Source organism: Xiphophorus couchianus, chromosome 6 (genome assembly GCF_001444195.1).
Source record: "Xiphophorus couchianus chromosome 6, X_couchianus-1.0, whole genome shotgun sequence".
Taxonomy (NCBI): domain Eukaryota; kingdom Metazoa; phylum Chordata; class Actinopteri; order Cyprinodontiformes; family Poeciliidae; genus Xiphophorus; species Xiphophorus couchianus.
Genome location: NC_040233.1, coordinates 12,240,845 through 12,259,740, shown reverse-complemented (window position 1 = coordinate 12,259,740; position 18,896 = coordinate 12,240,845). Strand labels below are relative to the sequence as shown.

The window sequence follows — 18,896 nt, the reverse complement described above, 5'->3', positions numbered from 1 at the left end:
CTTACAAAAGAATCAAAAACTGGGTATAAAGTAAAAATAAAAAACAATTTTAACACTTGATAATAGAAATAAGAGAAAGAATCAAGACTGTCAGGCCAAAATTATAGAAATAAATTGATCTATATTCAGTTAAAGGCAGAGTGATCTTAAATATTGTAGTGTAAAACCTGCACACTACAATATGTAGTAGTGTTCTGTCCTCTATCCAGTCACAAACCAATTCAATTCAGAGACTTTTTTTCCTGTAAATAATGAAAATGACGCATTCCACCAATAAATATCTATTTTAATTAGTTGGAAATAGTCTTAGAATTGATCACAAGAATAGCAGAACCAATGAAGATAATAATAATAATAATAATAATAATAATAATAATAATAATAATAATAATAATAATAATAATAATAATAATAATAATAATAATAATAATAATAATAATAATCTTACTTTTAATATTAATATCAGGTTCAACAGGTGCACCTCTCAAGCAAAGAATAAAACAATATATTTTTCTCCTTTATTCGATTAAAAACAAGCAGTTTAGTAATAATTGCAGATTGATTTTTTTTTTCTTTACATCAATGATAATTTATTTGTTTTTGCTCCTGCTACTGCTTTTTGTTGTTTTGTTCTTCCATTGAAACGCAGTTTTTGTATAAATATATTGCCTGTAACTGATGTTGTCGTGGTTATTTATTTGCCTCTGGGAAGTTTGGTGGTTTCATTCTTGGTTACTCTGAAATGAAGAAGTCTGCAGTGTTTTCCTCACCGACGCGTGGCGCTGTTTCACACCATGGAGTTTGCCTTATTTTACTGTACGCTGCTCTGCTTTAGTTAACATGTCCTGCCTTTTTAAAACACACACATGCTGTTCTTATTTTAATCATTTTCAAACGAATCCCTGAATGTATGTCTTTTACTTACACTAGTATCAGACACATTTTGTCACAGTGCCTAAAACAGATAATAATAATAATGATTTACTTACGATTTTTTTTTTTTAGCTTTAACTAAATATATATGTGTATAAATATTTACTGTATATATTAAATCAAATAAAATGTCCGTTCCCTTTCCTTAATAATGTGAATTTGGCCAGCAGTTTTGCAGTTTGCAGCCTTCCACTCAGAGTTTTAGTGAATTGTATTATTTTTTTTCCCCCCCGACAGCAGAGATACAAAATTATAGAAGCTATTGAATCCAGCCTAACTGTGACCTGCTTCTTTCTGTCAGATTAGATGAATGTAAGTTCAGCAAATGCATCAAATGTCAGATAATGGCTAAACTACGGATTACGATAAATTAATTCTGGTACCACGCAGCTATATGCTTTAAAAAAAACGTAATGATGTTTTTATACCACGTCCTTCACCACGTGGTCATTTTAAATTCTCCTCAGCCCAAAGCTTTATTTCAAAATAAAACCCTCGAAATGTCTATTTTTGTCTGCTTTGAACCTCTTTACGTGCATAAAAATTATTAATCCTCCTCTGTGACACATTTGATAGGCCACGCGCCGTCTGTCCGCCCTCCTCCTTCCTCTATACTCATCATCATCTTCATCATCATCACCCTTCCCGGATCCTTCCCACCTCTCTCTCTTTCTCTGCTGTCTTCAGCCGCAGCTCCTCTCTGCCCCTCTCCATCCGGTAAGAAATTATGTATTTCTTTTTTCCTTTCATGATAATAATAATAATTTCCGTGGCTATAGATTTCTGTCAAGAATGTTAGCATATGGGTATGGTTATTGTTGAGCAGTTTTGCTTCTTTCAAAAGGACAGGATTGACAGTGGAAATATGATGTGAACTCAGCTGTAAAGTCGGCAAAAAAAAATGGCTTAATTATAAGCTTTTCTCACATTTTAAAAGGCTGAAAAGACGCGAGATGTATTGGCATTTATTCCCAGGTTTTGCAGGGTTACATTTTTGAGAAACACAATCGTGACAAAGCACATATTGAACTACCAAAAACACTAAAACATTCCCCAGCTGATCTTGTTTTCTTGATCCGCGCACACATTACTTTTTCCATTGGTTTTCCCATTTACCTGCCAATTAGTTTTAAACAAACTGCAACGTCTAATGAGGGCCTCCACTGCCATGTGCTGATGTGGCGCGAGAGGGAAGAAGAGGAGGAGGATGAGGAGCATGAGGAGGCCCCGGGCATCGCTGCAGTGCAGAGTTCAGCGGGGAGATATTGTTGTGAGCCTGGGAAAGTGTAGCGGGGCTGACGCCAGACTCTGTAGAGCTGAGGCGAGGGGGAGACCTGGAGGATCCCAGACCGGATTGTCATGTTAATTCCCCCTCGGTGCGTTGTTGAACTTGATGTTGACTTCTTTCTTTTCTCTCTCTCGCTCGCTCTTTTCCCCCCTTTCTGAAAGGGGCTGGTTGGGGGGTGGAGGGGAGGAGGAGGGGTGTCTCTCTGTCACTTATTTGTGGGAAAGTTCATCTCTTTTACACACACATACACGCACGTACGCTCTCTCTCTCTCACACACACACACACACACACACACACACACACCATATGTGTGTATAAACATCTATAAACTACAAGTTAATTTTTTTTAAAATTTTACTAACTTTAGGTTTAGAGAAATTAATTTAACCCTATAAAGTATAATTTTCCAATAAGATAAATTACCCGAAGATTATATAACAACTAAAGTTTCTTCCAAAAACCAAAACATTTTCGTATATTTCTTTAAGCTCTAAAAAAGGTGATTGTAGATCACAAACAGCAGATCCTGCGTCCAGTGAAGTTTGTTGCTTTAATTGTCGATGGACACAAATAATATATATATATATATATATATATATATATATATATGTGTGTGTGTGTGTGGGTGTGTGTGTGTGTGTGTGTGTGTGTGTGCGTGCGTGTGTGTGTGTTTATTTTCCTATGTTATTAACTTCACAGTTACCATCATGCTGGAGTGTTAAATGAGATGCATGATGAGGATGCAAGTGCATGCAGTCGTTTTGGACGCGTGTGCCCAATGCTGAGCCTGCTGTGCAAGTAATACACAATTTAGCAAAAGAAAAATAAGCGCTAGATTAATTTCCCTTCCTGTTTTACGCTTGCCCACAGTGTGGTAATGGGAAGATCTGCAGCGTGACAGCAGCAGCAACGCTATATGGAGGAATACAGTTCGGCATGTATGTGCTGCTGCAGCCTCCAGGATGCCAACAGATTGTTCAGGCGCAATAATCAGATTTGTAGCGTCTACTATATTTGATGCCGTTGCAACTAAGAACTGTAGTCCTGGTATTTTGCTGCAATTCACATGCACACGAAAACTAAAAAAAAAATTAATTTGAGAAACTTGCTTGCCAGATGCAGAGACTCAAAAGCCATCACTGTAATCGCTGCTCAACATCTTTTCTCTTCAGGTATCAGTCACACCAGAAGCCCGAGTATCATCAAACGAATTTGGCCGCGAATGCAGCGAGACTAAATGCTTTTAGAGTAACAGAAAGCCCTTGTTTCTCAGAAAAGCAACTGAGCAGTCAGGTTATGTAATATTAAAATTGAAAATTGGCGCTTTGCGTTACAGGATCTGGGATAATGCATGTGTTTTATATTTACGTAAAAGATTTTGAAATAATGTATCAGCAAACATCACGAACCAGATCACTTATTGTCATGAAAATATAGGCCACCAGTAACTGCTACTTCTAATACGTGTAGACTGCAATATATATATATATATATATATATATATATATATATATATATATATATATATATATATATATATATATATATATATATATATATATATATAACTTAATGTAAACAACTGCAAAACGTTAGCTGGAGATAGGCACCAGCACCCCTCCCGACCCCATTAGGGACACGGGTGTTAGAAAATGGATAGATGGATGGATGGATGGATGGATGGATGGACAACTGCAACATGGTCCTGTTTCAGCTAGAATTGAATGAAGATTTCTCAGCAGTTGTTGGTCATTTTTATATTTCCAAATAGCTCCAAGTCAGTCTGAACTGTTACAGATTGAAAAGGAGATTATAGCCGAATATTCTCTCTGAACTTTATTTAATAATTCAGCTTTCCAAAAACGGGCATACTTTTTTTTAGCACGTATGTAATTACAGAATCAGATTTGATTCGTTCCCATCTGCGCCGGTGCTAATTGGCTGCTGGTAATAATCCACGCAGCAGTGCGTGCTTAGAGCCCCAATAATGAGGATAATTGGGACAATCGGCTCCCTGATTGACAGACACCTGCATTCATTTTCACGTTGGCTTTGATAATCCGTGCTTCCCGCCTCTCTCTCTCTCTCTCTCTCTCTCTCTCTCTCTCCATCCGAGGCGGAGTTTATCCCCTCAGCTTCCCGTGTGCGCTCTCAGTCAGTGGCAGCCTGCATGTGTGAGGCACAGGATGCTGCTCAGTCCGCCCTAATATAGGGGACACTTTGTTGCATTAATAATCGGCGAGTTCATTGGAGGTAATACAGCTATCGATGTAATTTAGGTAACATTTCGAAAGGAGGACCTGAAGAGCATAAATGAATGGAGTTAGCCCAATGAACAAGTAAGTAGGATACCAGCTTATTAACACGTTTTTGTGTTTCTAACATGCATGATTTTCAGCATCAATTGTGCATTTGAGTTTTAAAAGCTGAGCTATAGTATTTGTAATGCCAGTTTAGGTCATATATTTGATGCTGAAATTTGGGGGGGTGTGGTGGGGGGGACTGCAAAAGAAGCTGCCACATCTGAATGTGTAGAGGTGGGTTGCACCGTGCGCAGAGGGGTTTCTAGACCTTTATGTAACATTAACTGCAGGTCTGACCAGCACATAAGTGGTGGGAAGACTTTAAGCACATGCTGTTGAGTGGAGTTAATCTGCAAGTAAAAGTGTTGATGCGTTTGGTTGCCTCAACCTACATGCGTAACTTTGTTTCAACTGAATAAATCATAAAAGAGTGAATGTGTTTGATTATGGTGAGAATCCCGTTCTAGCTATGTGTGTGAGGGAATATGTGTGTGTGTGTGTTTGAGAGAGACAGAGAGAAAGAGAGAAGGGGGGTGGAGGGGAGTCGGTGCAGAAGGACCACAGGAAGGCTCTCTCCATCTATCCTTCCTCTGTATGCATTTCCTCTGCGGGGCGGCCCTTTTAAGAGACAGCGGGTCAGATTGTGTCTTTGGTTATCTAGCTGTATGAGTTTTAATTTCATAAAGCTAGAGAACCGAAAGTACGAACTGACGCCGAGCACTTCGGAGCTGACGGTCGACTCTCCGCTCGTCGTGAAGGAGGAGGAGGAAGAGGAGGATGCCGGGGCGGGCAGCAGCGAGGAGGAATCGGCAGGGACGGATGGTGAGCGCCGCCGCAGCTGGAGCAGGAGGAGTGATGGAAGGAGCTGGGGTGAAACTACCTCCAGGATGATTTGAAACCATCCTCGTTGCCGACAACGCTTACTGGAAGCCACATGCGTGCGTGTGTGTGAGGGCGTGATTGAGCCTGCTGGACTCGTTGATACCTCGGCCTGTTTATGTCCAACAAATCTGTCCAACTTTGGGACATACGGGCGTGCTGCGTGTTGGGAACAACCCTGAACGCCCTTAAAGCGGGATGTTTCTAGTTCTCATAACTATGTGGGTGTTACACCGGCAATATCTTGAGGGAGCTACAGAAATAGTTAAAGGGTTCGTGTGATTGGTCGAACCACGGCTCATGTGACGGTGTTGGCATCAGCAGAATCAGTCAAGGGCTTTCTGTGACGTGTCACGTGTGTTATTGTGGTTACATATTTGTCCGAAAGTGCGTGTAGACTTCATTTAGACAAGTAATGTCTGAATGCCCTCTTCCTTTAAAACGATAATATCCAAGACGGTGATACTGAAACATTTAGCCAACATTTCCATATGGACCACATGCAGGTAATGGGCCTCAACTGGGATTATCTGCAGGTTACACACTTTACTATAAGCATGTGAATTGCTTATAGTTTAAGATTGATCACTCTGGGCAAAATGTGAGTCTTACATGTACCTTTTCTACAATGGTCCAAAATACTCATTCGGGAATTTAAACACTGTTGCAGCATTTTTGGCTTTTTGGAGGTGTAAATAGCATTGCTTGATCTTTGACGTTCTTAGTTTAATCCTATGAAAGCAAACTAAAAAAATCTACCAAATGTCAGCGGACTACAAGGGCAGCCTTCCAGCTTTTAACAGCTTTCATGCAAATATTGCGTTATGTTGCAATATTGTTGCAGGTTTGCCAAACGTGTGGGATGTCAGCACATCTTGATCCAGACTAGATTGTTCTTTTCAACCACTTTAGACCCAGCTGAGACGTCCATAGAGCTCCTTGCTTGTTTTGCTGTCATGGTTTGTATTTAAAGCCGTAGCATATGTCGCTTGGAACTTGTTTCTGTGTTTTTACTATTTTTGGATCAGGCAAGTCACAGCTGTGTCCACTCGGTGATAGTTTTCATTACAGCCTCATAAGGGATGAAAGTGTGTTTGTACTCTTGTCTACCCAGAAGTGGAGAAAGAAAAAAGATTTTTCTCCAGGATGTTTTTTTTTTTTCAATTTTAGTTGCCTTGTTGTTCCTGAAGGTCAAATTATTCAGATTGGGGGAAATTACAACCGTAGTTCTGGTAATTGTGAACTCACGCAGCTCATTTTCTGTGTGTGCTGTATGTATAGCACCTTTGTATGGCAGCATCATTGTTTCCTTGTGTGCACCACATTCACTGAAGTCAAACATCTGGCCAGCACGCAGATGTCTTCAGTAATTCTGTAGTGACTAGGTACATTTGACAAAATTTACATTACTAAGGCTTTGCAATCGAGCGGACTGTAGAGCGAACCATGAGGTATGAATTAGACCTTAGTCAGCTTATGTGGGCCCACTCAATGGTCACCCACCCACATGGGGCCCACACACACACACATACACACACACACACACACTGACTGAGAGGTACTATCTCACTAAACACTAATGTTTTTTAACTACTGGCCAAACTTGAAAGATTTCTCAAAACTATGATTCTACAGGACTTGAAATATTTCAGTTTGCTGTATCATGTCATAAAAAAATATAACAAGCAAAAATATGTACTCGTCCATTGCACTTGTATGATTGGTTGAAAATTTCGAGTTATGTGTGTCTAGTTTTGAAATTGGAACTAAAAAATAACTAAAAGCTGGCTTGCTGTCAAAACTGCAAGAGTGATAGTTCCTTTCCAACCAACTAATTTTTCAGTTTAAAATGGCCGCCTTGTGTATAAAATTTGTAAAAAAAAACAATTTATCTGCATTTCTTTCAATCTTTCACACAACCTTTTGTGAATGGGTGCTATTGTTAAAACTATCATAGTATGAGATTATATTAAGTTATCCTAATCACAGAGCATGTCTGCAACCAAATCCAACTGCTTTTCAAGCCTGGAACTAAAACATTGAAGATGGATTAGATGTAAGCCATTGTAGTTTATAGTGCAAGTTCTTGCCATTTTTTCATTGTTTCTCTGTAGGGACGGTTCTGTTGCAATGATCAATATGGTGAAAGAACACATCATTTTGTCTTTTGGTGCTATTGAGTTCTACCCCACAGCTGATTTATTTGTAGTTAACATTTTATATAATTTTCTGCTAACCACTAAAGGCAACCCAACTACCACCAGTTGTGCCCATTGAACCATGTTGCCAGTGGCTTTAACTAAACTGACATTGAGAGAATGATGCCCACAGAATCACAAGTGCTTGACAAATCTCAGTAAAACACAGTCAGAAAGAATTGAACCCAAGGAGCATTCCTATTGATTAGGAGAGTCGTAGTTTTTATTCTTTGAAAGAACTGTATCAAAATAGACCTGTTAGTCTCTGATATAATAGGTGCATTTCTAACTGGGCTGGTTTAGGAGGATTTGTGGGACTGGAGAGAGGCCTGGTATCTGAATCACACTCCGTTAGGCATGCAGCTGTGGATGGATTTGGTTTTGAGGTACATATCAACTTCTAGGTTTTTAAGCCTTATCCATATGAAAATACTGTACTTTTTCTAAAACGACCTTTGCTTCACATAGACGCAATATAATCTATAGATATCCTCATTCTTGTAAAATAAGACTGTATATTATTGTAGCTAAGCTATATGTCTGTGTGCTGATGCAAGTCAGGCACTAAAATTTACCAAAAACAAAAAAGTCATGGGTCAGGTGTTCAAAGCTTCCTTTTGTGCAGTGTGAATTGGACTGATAATTAGCTCAGAGATGGAGCTGCATCATTCATTTCATCTCCAACATAAAAAAAACAATGAAATAAAACATCTCATATTTTCAAACTTTACTTTGGAAAAAATGTGCTCACCAAGCACCCATTCATTAGAAAGATAAGTAAAAATGCATATTTTGTGAATCTGAAACCAAAAACCCTGGCTACAGTCTGGTCCATCACACAACAAAGCCTTTGCTCACCTGTTTTTCTTATTTTTTTTTACAAGCTTTCAGTCATAGTTGGACATGGAAGATGCATTCAAATTTGTTTCACTATAAGTAAATTGTTTTTCCATTCGCCTGCTCTGTAATAACTAAATAGGACATCGGCTGTAGAGTTTGATCTATTCTTGGCGCAGAATTGGAAAGCCTCAAAGATGACTGAATATCCCTGAAGTCCCAGCATGCTCCATTTAGACCATGACTGACAGTATTTGATGTGCACTGTTGAACAAGACGGCTCAAATCTGTTTTTTTTTGTTGTTGTGTACGTATCTCTGGTTTTGATGTCGGAGCAAATATAAATTGGTGGAAGGTTAATTTATGCTGAGGTTATGCAATTTGTATTTTATGCTCAATTTAAGATCAAAGGGTGTTTTTTTTGTTTGTTTTTTTACAATCGTTGTATTTATACACTGTCACACATTTCATTATACTGCCTAGAAAAATATTATTTAGTCCACCATCTTTCTGGATTTTGTAACTTCCAATTTTTTTATTACATTTCTATATCAATTAAGCAAGATTTATTTTATGCATAATATCCTATTTAGTGAAGTAGACAATTAAGAGAAACCAGAAAAATATAAAACACACTCAACAGACTCCCATTGTGGCAAGGTCAACACAAATACATGAATTAATTTGTGAAAATAATCAAGAATACTCTCTCTCATATACGGTGCTTCAATAATGAGTGTTTTATTTTGTATTTGTAGGAAAATGTTGTCAGTGCTGCTCCAGAAGGATGCATTAGCCGGCGTTGAAGAAAATCTGCCAGTAAACAGGATGAGGAGCGACTGTCAGCCTGCAGGTAAATATTCAAAATGGCAGAACTCATGATATCGAGTGGAGATGTGCAGGAGGTTGTACGTCCGCTGCAAATAAAACAAGTCAGGAGATGTTGGAAGCTTGAAGACAATTTTGTTTAGAGTTGTTAGCTTGCTGCAGAGCTTTGCAGGTGACTGATTGTTATCCATTTTATGGTGTTTTAGTTGTATGAATGTGAAAAAGACAAATGAAGAAAGCATGAATTGAAAAAGTCTCTGGTTCAATTCGCCTTTTTGTGAATTCACACCACAAATACCCTCACATTCCCATTTTGTTCCCACAATTAAACCATTTCCTACTTAAACCTTTAAATATCAGTGTTTTTTCTTTGGAAGCATTTTTCATTAATTATGGAGGTAAATAAATAGTCATGAAAACTCTCAAATCTCACATTTAGTTTATTGTATCCTACATTCTTAAGAAGGTTCTTATTTTTAGTTGATTCTTATGAAATAAGAAAGATTATGACCGCTGATCATACCAATATAAATCTAAGGAACCTCCTCCTCCTTGTGGTTAATATTTATTGGACTCTCAGAACAATATTTCTCAAAGAGCTGACAATCAGTAACATATAAAAATGACTTAATCGTTCGTTGTCACCAGTGGCGGTTTTTCATTGGGCAATATGTCTCATTGCTTAGGACTGCATGGCTAATAACTAAAGTTAAAAATTTAGTCTGTCTCTGAACAAGTATTATATTATGAAATGTCCAGTAAATGGAGAATGAGTGAATCTTGTTTTGTGCATCGTGCACTGTAAACAAAACAAAACAAAAAAACATTAGCAGCTAAACAGTATGTAGTGAGTCATGCTGAAGTTAGTGTCTGATTTGTATCTTTAAATTCAATGCTACTGGTGCCTCTTTGGATCTGAATCTGCACCACATTCTCCTGTACAATATATGAAAACCTGCATTAATAAAATGTGGGGAATTTCTGCTTTTCACAAAAATAATTTAAAAGTAATTCAGAAATTTATTCTACTTTTGAAAACATAAAAAGGAAGGCTGACTCACCTAGGACGTCATTTAACCATAAGTCATGAAAAGTTACTAAACGTGGCATCAAAAATCGTCCACTGTATCAGTTTCATATATTTAGTAACAAAGTGACCAACATTATACAAGTGTAAAATAACCTGCGAACAAGAGGAACAACTTTGTTATAAAGATTTACCAATCAGTTGGTGATGAATCAGGCAATTTGTCCTTAATCAGAACTGACTGGTGATCAACAGTCCAAATGCAGCTAAAATTATGATTTCCTATATATTTCATGCATCAAAATTCCCGTTGTTTTTCAGATAAATGTTTGGGAAGAATGTTTTGATGCAAAATGGAAATTTTGTTATTTCTCGATTTTCTGTTGGATTCAAAACTATTACTCAAAGAAAACATGGCACACAATTTTCTCTTTTACATCTTAAAAACTTTAGGACAAAGAAATCTAAATCACTTAAACCTCATAGAAAACCAAAACTCACCATTTGCAAAGAAAATCCTGTTCTGTACATTTACTATATCATAATCCCAACAAAACAAGTTCTAATCAATTAAAAAGGATCATGTAAGACATCTGCTCTTTTTAGCATAAGAGCTAAATGTCAAATGAATAGCATTTGTATACACTACAGGAAACGCACAGTGTGTAACGGCGTTAGGCTGCATGCTGCAGTGTAAACGTCCTGATCTGAACGAATGAACCAGGGCCTCCATGTTGAATCCCATCATTACTCTCTTCTTTGAAGTATTTGCATTTTTTTTTGTCCATTTCGTGCATCACGCCCCTCACCTTCCTCACTCTCAGACACACGCAGCGTTCTGTTTCCTTCTCTTGCATTCAGCTGTTTTATCCCTTTAACCACCGTGATCCCATTTGTCAGGTAGAGTGTGCCGTAGGTGCAGGAGAGGTGGCCGTGTAATCTTTGCTGCAGTTCTTTATCCCGTTAGGAGCATGGAGGCTCGCCTAGGGTTTGGACCTGCTCATGTGGAAAGAGTGTTTGGGTGGCTCTGTCCGTTTCTACCCTAATGCCTCGACAAGCCACCTCCCCTTATCTAAAGTCGTGTGATTAGCATGGGCACAATTTGCAAGAGCACATTCGTATTTTAGCAAAGTGTGCAAATATTTTGAGTCCAAAATTACACACTGTGTTCGATGTTTTCGCCCTTTCAGATTTCAAAGATGCATGAATGAAATGAAAATATTTTTTGTTAAATCTTAAAATGGTAAATCTCAGGATTTTCCCATGACAAGCCGAGCAATTAGGAATTAGACGTTAACCGCATATTGTCAAGTCTAGGTCACATGTTCATGGTAGCACAACCTTGGAGCCTCAATAGAAACCCCAGTTATTCAAATTTGCTGGGGAGCTCTTTAAGTCACCAAGATTTTCCCAAGCTTTACATTAGCATATGCAAGGAGGAGCCTGTCCTGCTGTTTTCTAAAGTGGATGTAAATTATAACCACAGTATTATACAGGCTGATAGGAGATAAATCTCTGCAGTAATGCAATGCAGCCAGTTGCAATCGTGGGGGTAGAGGGGGGAGGATTTTGAGTTTGTGTGTGTGTGTGTGTGTGTGTGTGTGTGTGTGTGTGTGTGTGTGTGTGAAGGAGGGGTACTGTACAAAAGCAAGTGACAGATGGAATACAGACCAACGAAGCTCTTGCTATCCGTCATGCTAAACTGTCCTTTCATCAGCTTTTGCTTTGCAGATTCGTTGCTTCATTTGTGAGAAAACTTAAACGTTGGTCCCAGAACAGGCATTAGGTACAGCTGTGTCGTCGGTGAGACAGTTTAGAAAGTGTGCACTTGGCTTTTTAAAACCAATATTAACATGGGAGGGGGAGATTAGTAAATCGAAACTTACACTTGTGCGGTCCGAAAGGCTGAGGGTCTTCAGGCCTCACGAGCCGAGTGGAGATCTCTTTGGAATCGCTATGCAAACTAGGGCTTGAATAATGAGATGTATTTATGAAGGGCTGGGAAGGGGGTCCTGCTTTTGAAACAGCATGCTGGAGTCTGAATGGAACAGAAAGAGGAGAAGGGAGGTGAGGGGGTTTCTTGGACAAGAGAAAAAGGGGGTGCATGGACAGAAAAGTGAGGGTTATTAAGGGGGGCCCCCAAGCAGTCTAGGCCTCAGCCAGGCAGCTGTGAAAAGGGGTCCCGTCTTTTTCCCACGCCCAGCAAGACGCGAAACACTGCCGCGGCTTGCTAGGGTCAAGTCCCGTCGCTAATATATACACACATATACATAGGCACATGCACACGCTTAGAAAGCAGAGACGGTGCAGCATAAAAGTTGTGCAAATTAACAAGCTGTCTGGGAGGTGACACGGAGGAGGGGGGTGCAGTCGCCTGCTATTCCCTCCCGAATGCGTTGCACTCCCATCAGGGGTCAGCGGGCTTCACGAGACAACAGTTAGGTCATAACTTCAACTTGAACTTAAAATTTAGACTGAAACAGTAAAGGACTTCCACTGTGTTTTTGCCCCTTTTGAGAATATTTTTAACATTTCTCTCCTAAAAACAATACATACAGATTACTGTAAGAATATATACTCTTTTTGAAAATAGAATAGAAAAGAAATTGAAAAACAGACCTTCTTGCACATAACGCAGTGGTGTTGATTGATTAATTGTATTGCATTAGCTCAAAGTTTCTATTCAAAATCCAAACATTTTAAATAATTTTAGCATTACTCCCATTATTTTTGCAGAATTTGCTGCTCCCATTCACTCAGTTAAACTTGGCTTCATGTTTCATCAGTGGTTTCACCTCAAATTCACTCTCGAAGTTACGTTTGCATGACCACAGTGGAACTTCTACTCATTTTCTGAAAATGTAAGTAAACCCAAATCCTCAAATCACTTAAAGACTTCCACATTTACATTTTAGAGGCTTTGCTTTTGTCCTAAAACATGCCTCATAATTTTATCAGATTTGCCTCATTTGTTTGTAATATGAGTTCACACACATATTTAACTACTTTTTTTTTATTTTTTTTGGCTTGGTCCCTCCCATACATCCCTTCTATCCCTCTCTGGATGAGGCATGGCACACCAAACAAAATGGTGCAGCGTTCACTTCCCTCCCGGCTCACTTCCATCGCTGCATCAGGGATTCGCAGAGCGGTGTCACACTAATTCAGGTCCCCCTGCCTCCTGGAGCCCTTTGCTTTAATTCTAGTCTGAGGAAAAAAGAAAAATGTGCCGTCTATCCTTGTGAATAGAAGAACAGTGAATATCGTCACACTCGCTCTGTCTTCCTGCCTGACTCTCCCTCAGTCTCTAACTCATCTTGCTCTCCTCATTATCATGTTCCCTCCTATTTAGATGAGCTTCAAAATAGAGAGGGAGAGCCTTTCTAATTAGCTCTGTAAAGATGCTTTGTTGTGGTCAGTGCGGCCGCCGGTGTGTGCATTGAAAGGAAGATGTGTGACAGCTAGTGTTGGCATTGAGAAAGTGTGTATAGGGCCCTTAATGAGGTTTGTTAGCGGAGTGCGTATCCCGCTGTTTGAACGCGTTTACGGCTGCCTTTGAAGGAACAGAGATGAAGAGAGCGAAGGAGTCTTTCAGTGTGGTGTGGCAGGTTGCAGGATGCAGATGATGCATTATGCTCCGCGTGGTTTCCATCCAAATGGCAAACGCGAGGTGGATTGTGCTTTACATGCAGACTGTTCGGGATAACTGTGGGAAATTTACTCCGGTTACAGTTCCTGTCAGAAATAGACTCAAATATTTACCGAGTTATCCTGGAGAAAACATACCTAAGAGGCTGCTGTATTGTTTAACAAAATAAAAGCTTGCATCTCTGCTTAAAACGTGATATAAAAAAATGAAAGGGTGATTTTTACAATAGAGAGTTAAAGTGTGGTTGCATCAGAAAAACAGCAGCGATTATAGAGGGCTGAAACCAGATGAAGGTGGAGGAAAAGGGAAAAATAGGTTAGGAAATGAGGGATTTTGTAGAGCCACCGAGCCAGCCTGCTGGGCCTGCCTGCTGCCTCAGAGATTGTAAACTGTCACTCAGGATGCAGACACAGAGGCAAGACAGAAATCATTTGCCCATATTACCCTCCAATACAGGAGCCGCCGTTAACATGTCCCCTTGTTCCCTATCTCCCCCTCCATCTGCAGCTGGTATTTTTCTGTGCCTCTGCCCGTGCACATGCATGTATATGAACTGGCCGCCCCTCAGAGAGGTTTTTCTCCTCTCTCTTGATAGAATGAGTCAGCTTGCAGTATGCTCTCCCCCTCATTGTTCAATGGTTCGTTGCCTCTCCGTAGGAGGCAGGCAGAGAGTGTTTGGGCTCTTTTGCCCCTGTTTTACCAGTTTACCAGTGTAATCCTTTACACTGGCACAATGAGCTTTCACTCCAGCCACAGGATTCTATTAGTCTCCCAGAGAGGCACGGGATCTCCATAAACATTTTTGAGCTTCTCTTGCAACTCCCTCCTAACCACGTATGCAGCCTCGTGGCATCAAACATCCAGGCTGGGAGTTTCTTCTGGTTTAAATGACAACCTCCCCCCTTCATTATGATTAAGGAGATTTACCTGCAGAGTAAAAGCAAATGCACTTACCAACATCTTGTTAACTGTCAGCTTCACTCCCAAAACAATGCATCTGCACTGAGCAGAAGCAACAAGCATGAGCTCAATCTAATACGTACTGAAGAATTATACTTTCAAAAGCGGCATTTTTTTTCTTTTTTCATGACGAGAGTTTTCTTGGGCTGTATTCCCCTCCCACACCTGCTGCTGCACACTTCTGGTCAACTGGCTGAAAGAAGGCCTCTACTCATTTCAGCTAGCCTACAAAAACAAATGTGGCTTCTTAATTATTCATGGGCACGAACAAACATGAGCAAGAGTGTGTCTTTGTCGCCATTACAAAGCTAACCTAGTTTACAATTAACTGTTGCTAGTGGCTTGTCTGCAGAATGGCTACCTTAGCAGATAGCCTGACTAAATAAAAAAAATTCAGCTTGAGAGAGCAAGAAAGGCAAAAATCTAAGTTTTAGTTATAAGCACATATAAGTTGTTAACATTTTAACCAAAATGTTATATTATTTTAGCAGCAGTGTAAATAGTTGTTGCTTTTCTTTCTTTTACCTAAGAACAATTGGATAATGTTAAATTTGTTTTCATTTAAATTATTGACACTACCTGTGGTGTTTTTACTCTAGGTTATCATACTGCAAGTGTCTAATCTCTGCACCTTACACTTTGAAATCAAAATCAGTGGATACACTTTTGTCCTTTTATGTTGGGTAGAAATTCTGTATTGAATTCATAATATGGATTCTTTTTTACCAACTCAAACCAAATGTCAACGAGAAAGCTGACACTCACCGCTTTGCCTTGAATCGTCAAACCTTGGCAGCTTAGAGCTTTCATTAGTTGTCATTTCACCTCAAATATCAGACAGATATAAGAACATGAATTTTTTTTTTCTTCAATAAAAATAAAGGCATGCTGCAGTTAAGTGCTGTTGGTAATTTTATTAGTAGGTTTCTCCCTAAATTTGGTGGTTTTTAGCTATCTATGTATCTACTTCTTGCAAATCCACTCTACAACTTTATCGAGACTTACTGATTTTTAGTCTTTCAACCTTGTAAGGCCAAACAAAGAGAGCAGCAGCATCCTGAATGGTCAACTATCCCAGCTTCAGGTCTTGTATCCAAATTCCTGGCCTTACTATGATGTGTCGTCTGTATTCTTTAACTCTGCTGAATGTTGAAATGTCGAAACAGCAGCACATTATGTCATTACGTTGAACGGCTGAGTGATGACAATTAATCAATGTAATAACTTTGTTGCCACATTCATTTAAAAGAATGTTTCACACTAACAACAAAAATAACAAAACATTACTGCTGACTGCACAACATGGATGTGATTAATGTTAACATTCAATAGATATTATTCAGTCCATCTGTTGTATTTTCATATGTGTGAATGAAAGCAGATATTTGTATTTGTGACAAAATATGAAAAAGAATGTAACATTGCTTGTTCAGAATAAAAAGGAAAAAAAGCTAAATATTGAACAAAAATCACAAACAAATTAACATTATGATCTCTAGAAGATCATTTCTTGGACAGCTATATTATTCAGACAGATTCAGGTAATTAATGTTATTAAAGTATTGCAAAAGAAACTAGTTAATATAAAAAGAAAGTATCTGATGTCTTCGTGCTTCAAAGGTCATCTTTACTGTTAAGGAAATTATTACATGATGCGTCTTGCATAATTCATTTTAAACCTGAAGAATTTATACAACCTTCAAATTTACACAGCGTTTGCACCCTGATCATTTTTTTTATCACAGTAACATTTCTGAATATTGCTAAAAAGCATTTCAGAGATTTTTCAAACGTCATGATTTGTGATGCTGCCTGTGAGATTTATTTCTGTCTCTCAAGTCCAAAGCCACGGATCACAGTGTTCGCCTCTCCTCTGTCCCTCCTGCACCCAAACATATCACTCTTGCTCCTGTTTCTCTCTCCTCCCCCCTCCCTGGGCCCTCTCTCAGCTCCCATCTTAATAATGCTCTTCTCTTTCACACCGCGTGGAGGGCTGCCCTGAACCAACATTGTCCCTTGCACTGCCTCTGGTGGAGGGAAGGGGGCCATTGTGTGTGAAGGAATGGCGAGTTAACACCCATGCCTGAACCCCCTCAATGGGGACATTGTGTCTGAATCTTCCTCAAGCTCACCCGATCTCGCCCCCACGTCACCTTCCTCCCCAGCAGGGCGAACCAGGGGCGACTCGGGCTGCTTTGCTATTATATTATTATGTTTAGATATTTTTGTTGTTGGGTTTTTTTTTTCTTTAGTTTTTAAAGCTGCACGTAATGACACGCTGAAATTCACTAAAACCCTTCTCATATCTGACCTCGGACCGTTTAACCCGCCGCTTTTTGTATCTCATTATTTTTCAAGCAACTCAAACTGCGATGTATATGCTTTGTAGCTGGTTCGAAGGAAATTTGAGGGCTGGTGGGTGTACGGTTGCAAAAAGGAGGCCCCAGCAATTCATTTTTTTTTCCTCAGAAAAAAAAAGAACAAAGAAGCACACAAAGGACCTTATCGTATTAGCATGATAACAGCATTCAGAATACTTCAAGATGAATCTCAACAAAGAACTCTGTGAAGATTAAATTATTACCGCTATTTTCCAAATGAAGAGGTTATAGTGTGATTATTTTAACCTGGAAGATTTAGATTTATATGTAGCCCTTTTACATGGGAGCAGAGACGGCTGCTTTTCTTTGCACACAGCAGTATGAGCATTTTTATTTTATTTTTTATTTATTTATTGTGTGTGTGTGTGTGTGTGTGTGTTTGCAGCAGCAAGAGCCTTGGGGTGGGTTACAAAAGAGCAAGTTGGTGTTTTCTTCCCACATATTTTTAATCAAAGTGTTAGTGTTTACATTTGCATTTGCATTGAGCAGAGGGATGCTGAGTGCTAAAGGTGAGATTTTGAAAAGCACTCTGCTTTGCCTTGTATTTTTTTACAGATGGAAACAAGGGTGGGTGGCTGGAAGGCTGGATAAAGGCTGGTGGATGACTGAACCTGGCGACCCAGTGCAGCTCATCATCATTGCCGGGGGCCTCTCGTCTTCTTCCTCGTCTCCCATGGCTCGTACCGCCATCCAGGGGTCTAGCAGAGCCCAGCGAAGCCCAGCCGGGGAGCTAGTGAGTGGGCTGGGAAGGATGGAAAAGGTCCCTGAAGGCAAAAATCACCTCTGGAGCTATCAGCGTGCTAGAGAAATCGATATGAAACACAGAATCTTCACAGCTTTGAGTGGGGTTTCCTGTGTTTTTAAGTGTGTGGCCTGGAGGCCCTGCAGACCTGCAAAGGACATCCCCTGCGTGTCTCTTTCAGCTTCAGCCCCAGCTCCTTCTCTGGACCTGAGCCCTGATCTCCACTGGCTGTGTGTGGTTCTGCTGAAGGGTGTTTCTCCCCAAATGATACCCAGAGTTTTAAAAGACCGCTCTGAGGCATATTCCCCCCACCCACCCGTCACGAGATTGACACATCCCACCACCTTCTGCCTCTGGCAACCAGCTTGGAAGTTCTGCCTTTGACTCACTCTCCATCTTCAGCTCATCCACGGCTTATTCCCCAACTAGTTTTCGCATTTGACAAACAGACACTGCGATCTTTATTTTCCACCTCCACTCTTGGCTCACACTTCCAATGATGAGCTCCAGACAGATGTCTTTCAAAAGCAGACACACCGGAAAATGACGATTGAACTTTTTTTTTCTGCTTTTTTTTCCCATCATGCCTATTATTCAATTTGAGACCGTTCATATTATTAACTGGCTGGAAAGAGAAGAGGACTGAAGATCAGAAACCTTTCAGTGGAGATAGTAAAATGGCAAGTATCTATGTAACAGAATCAGAAACTATCTGAAATACCCTCTGTGTGTTCCTGTGTGTAATTGTCTGTGGGTGTGTGTGTGTGTGTGTGTATAGTTGCTTTGCTAAAGTTTGAACTTCTTTTGAATTTTGTCACATTACCAGCACAATCTTTTTTATTAGGATTTTATCTGACAGATCAGCTCCAA

The 18,896-nt window shown here is 39.7% G+C and overlaps 1 long non-coding RNA gene across 1 annotated transcript; it reads left to right on the top strand.

The window, feature by feature from the left end:
• Positions 1 to 4,356: 4,356 nt before the first annotated feature.
• On the top strand, positions 4,357 to 18,565 carry LOC114147114 (uncharacterized). The gene is made up of 3 exons (XR_003596025.1): positions 4,357 to 4,561; positions 9,198 to 9,292; positions 17,840 to 18,565. It is a non-coding gene; the product is annotated as an uncharacterized LOC114147114 (long non-coding RNA).
• The last annotated feature ends 331 nt before the right edge of the window (positions 18,566 to 18,896 follow it).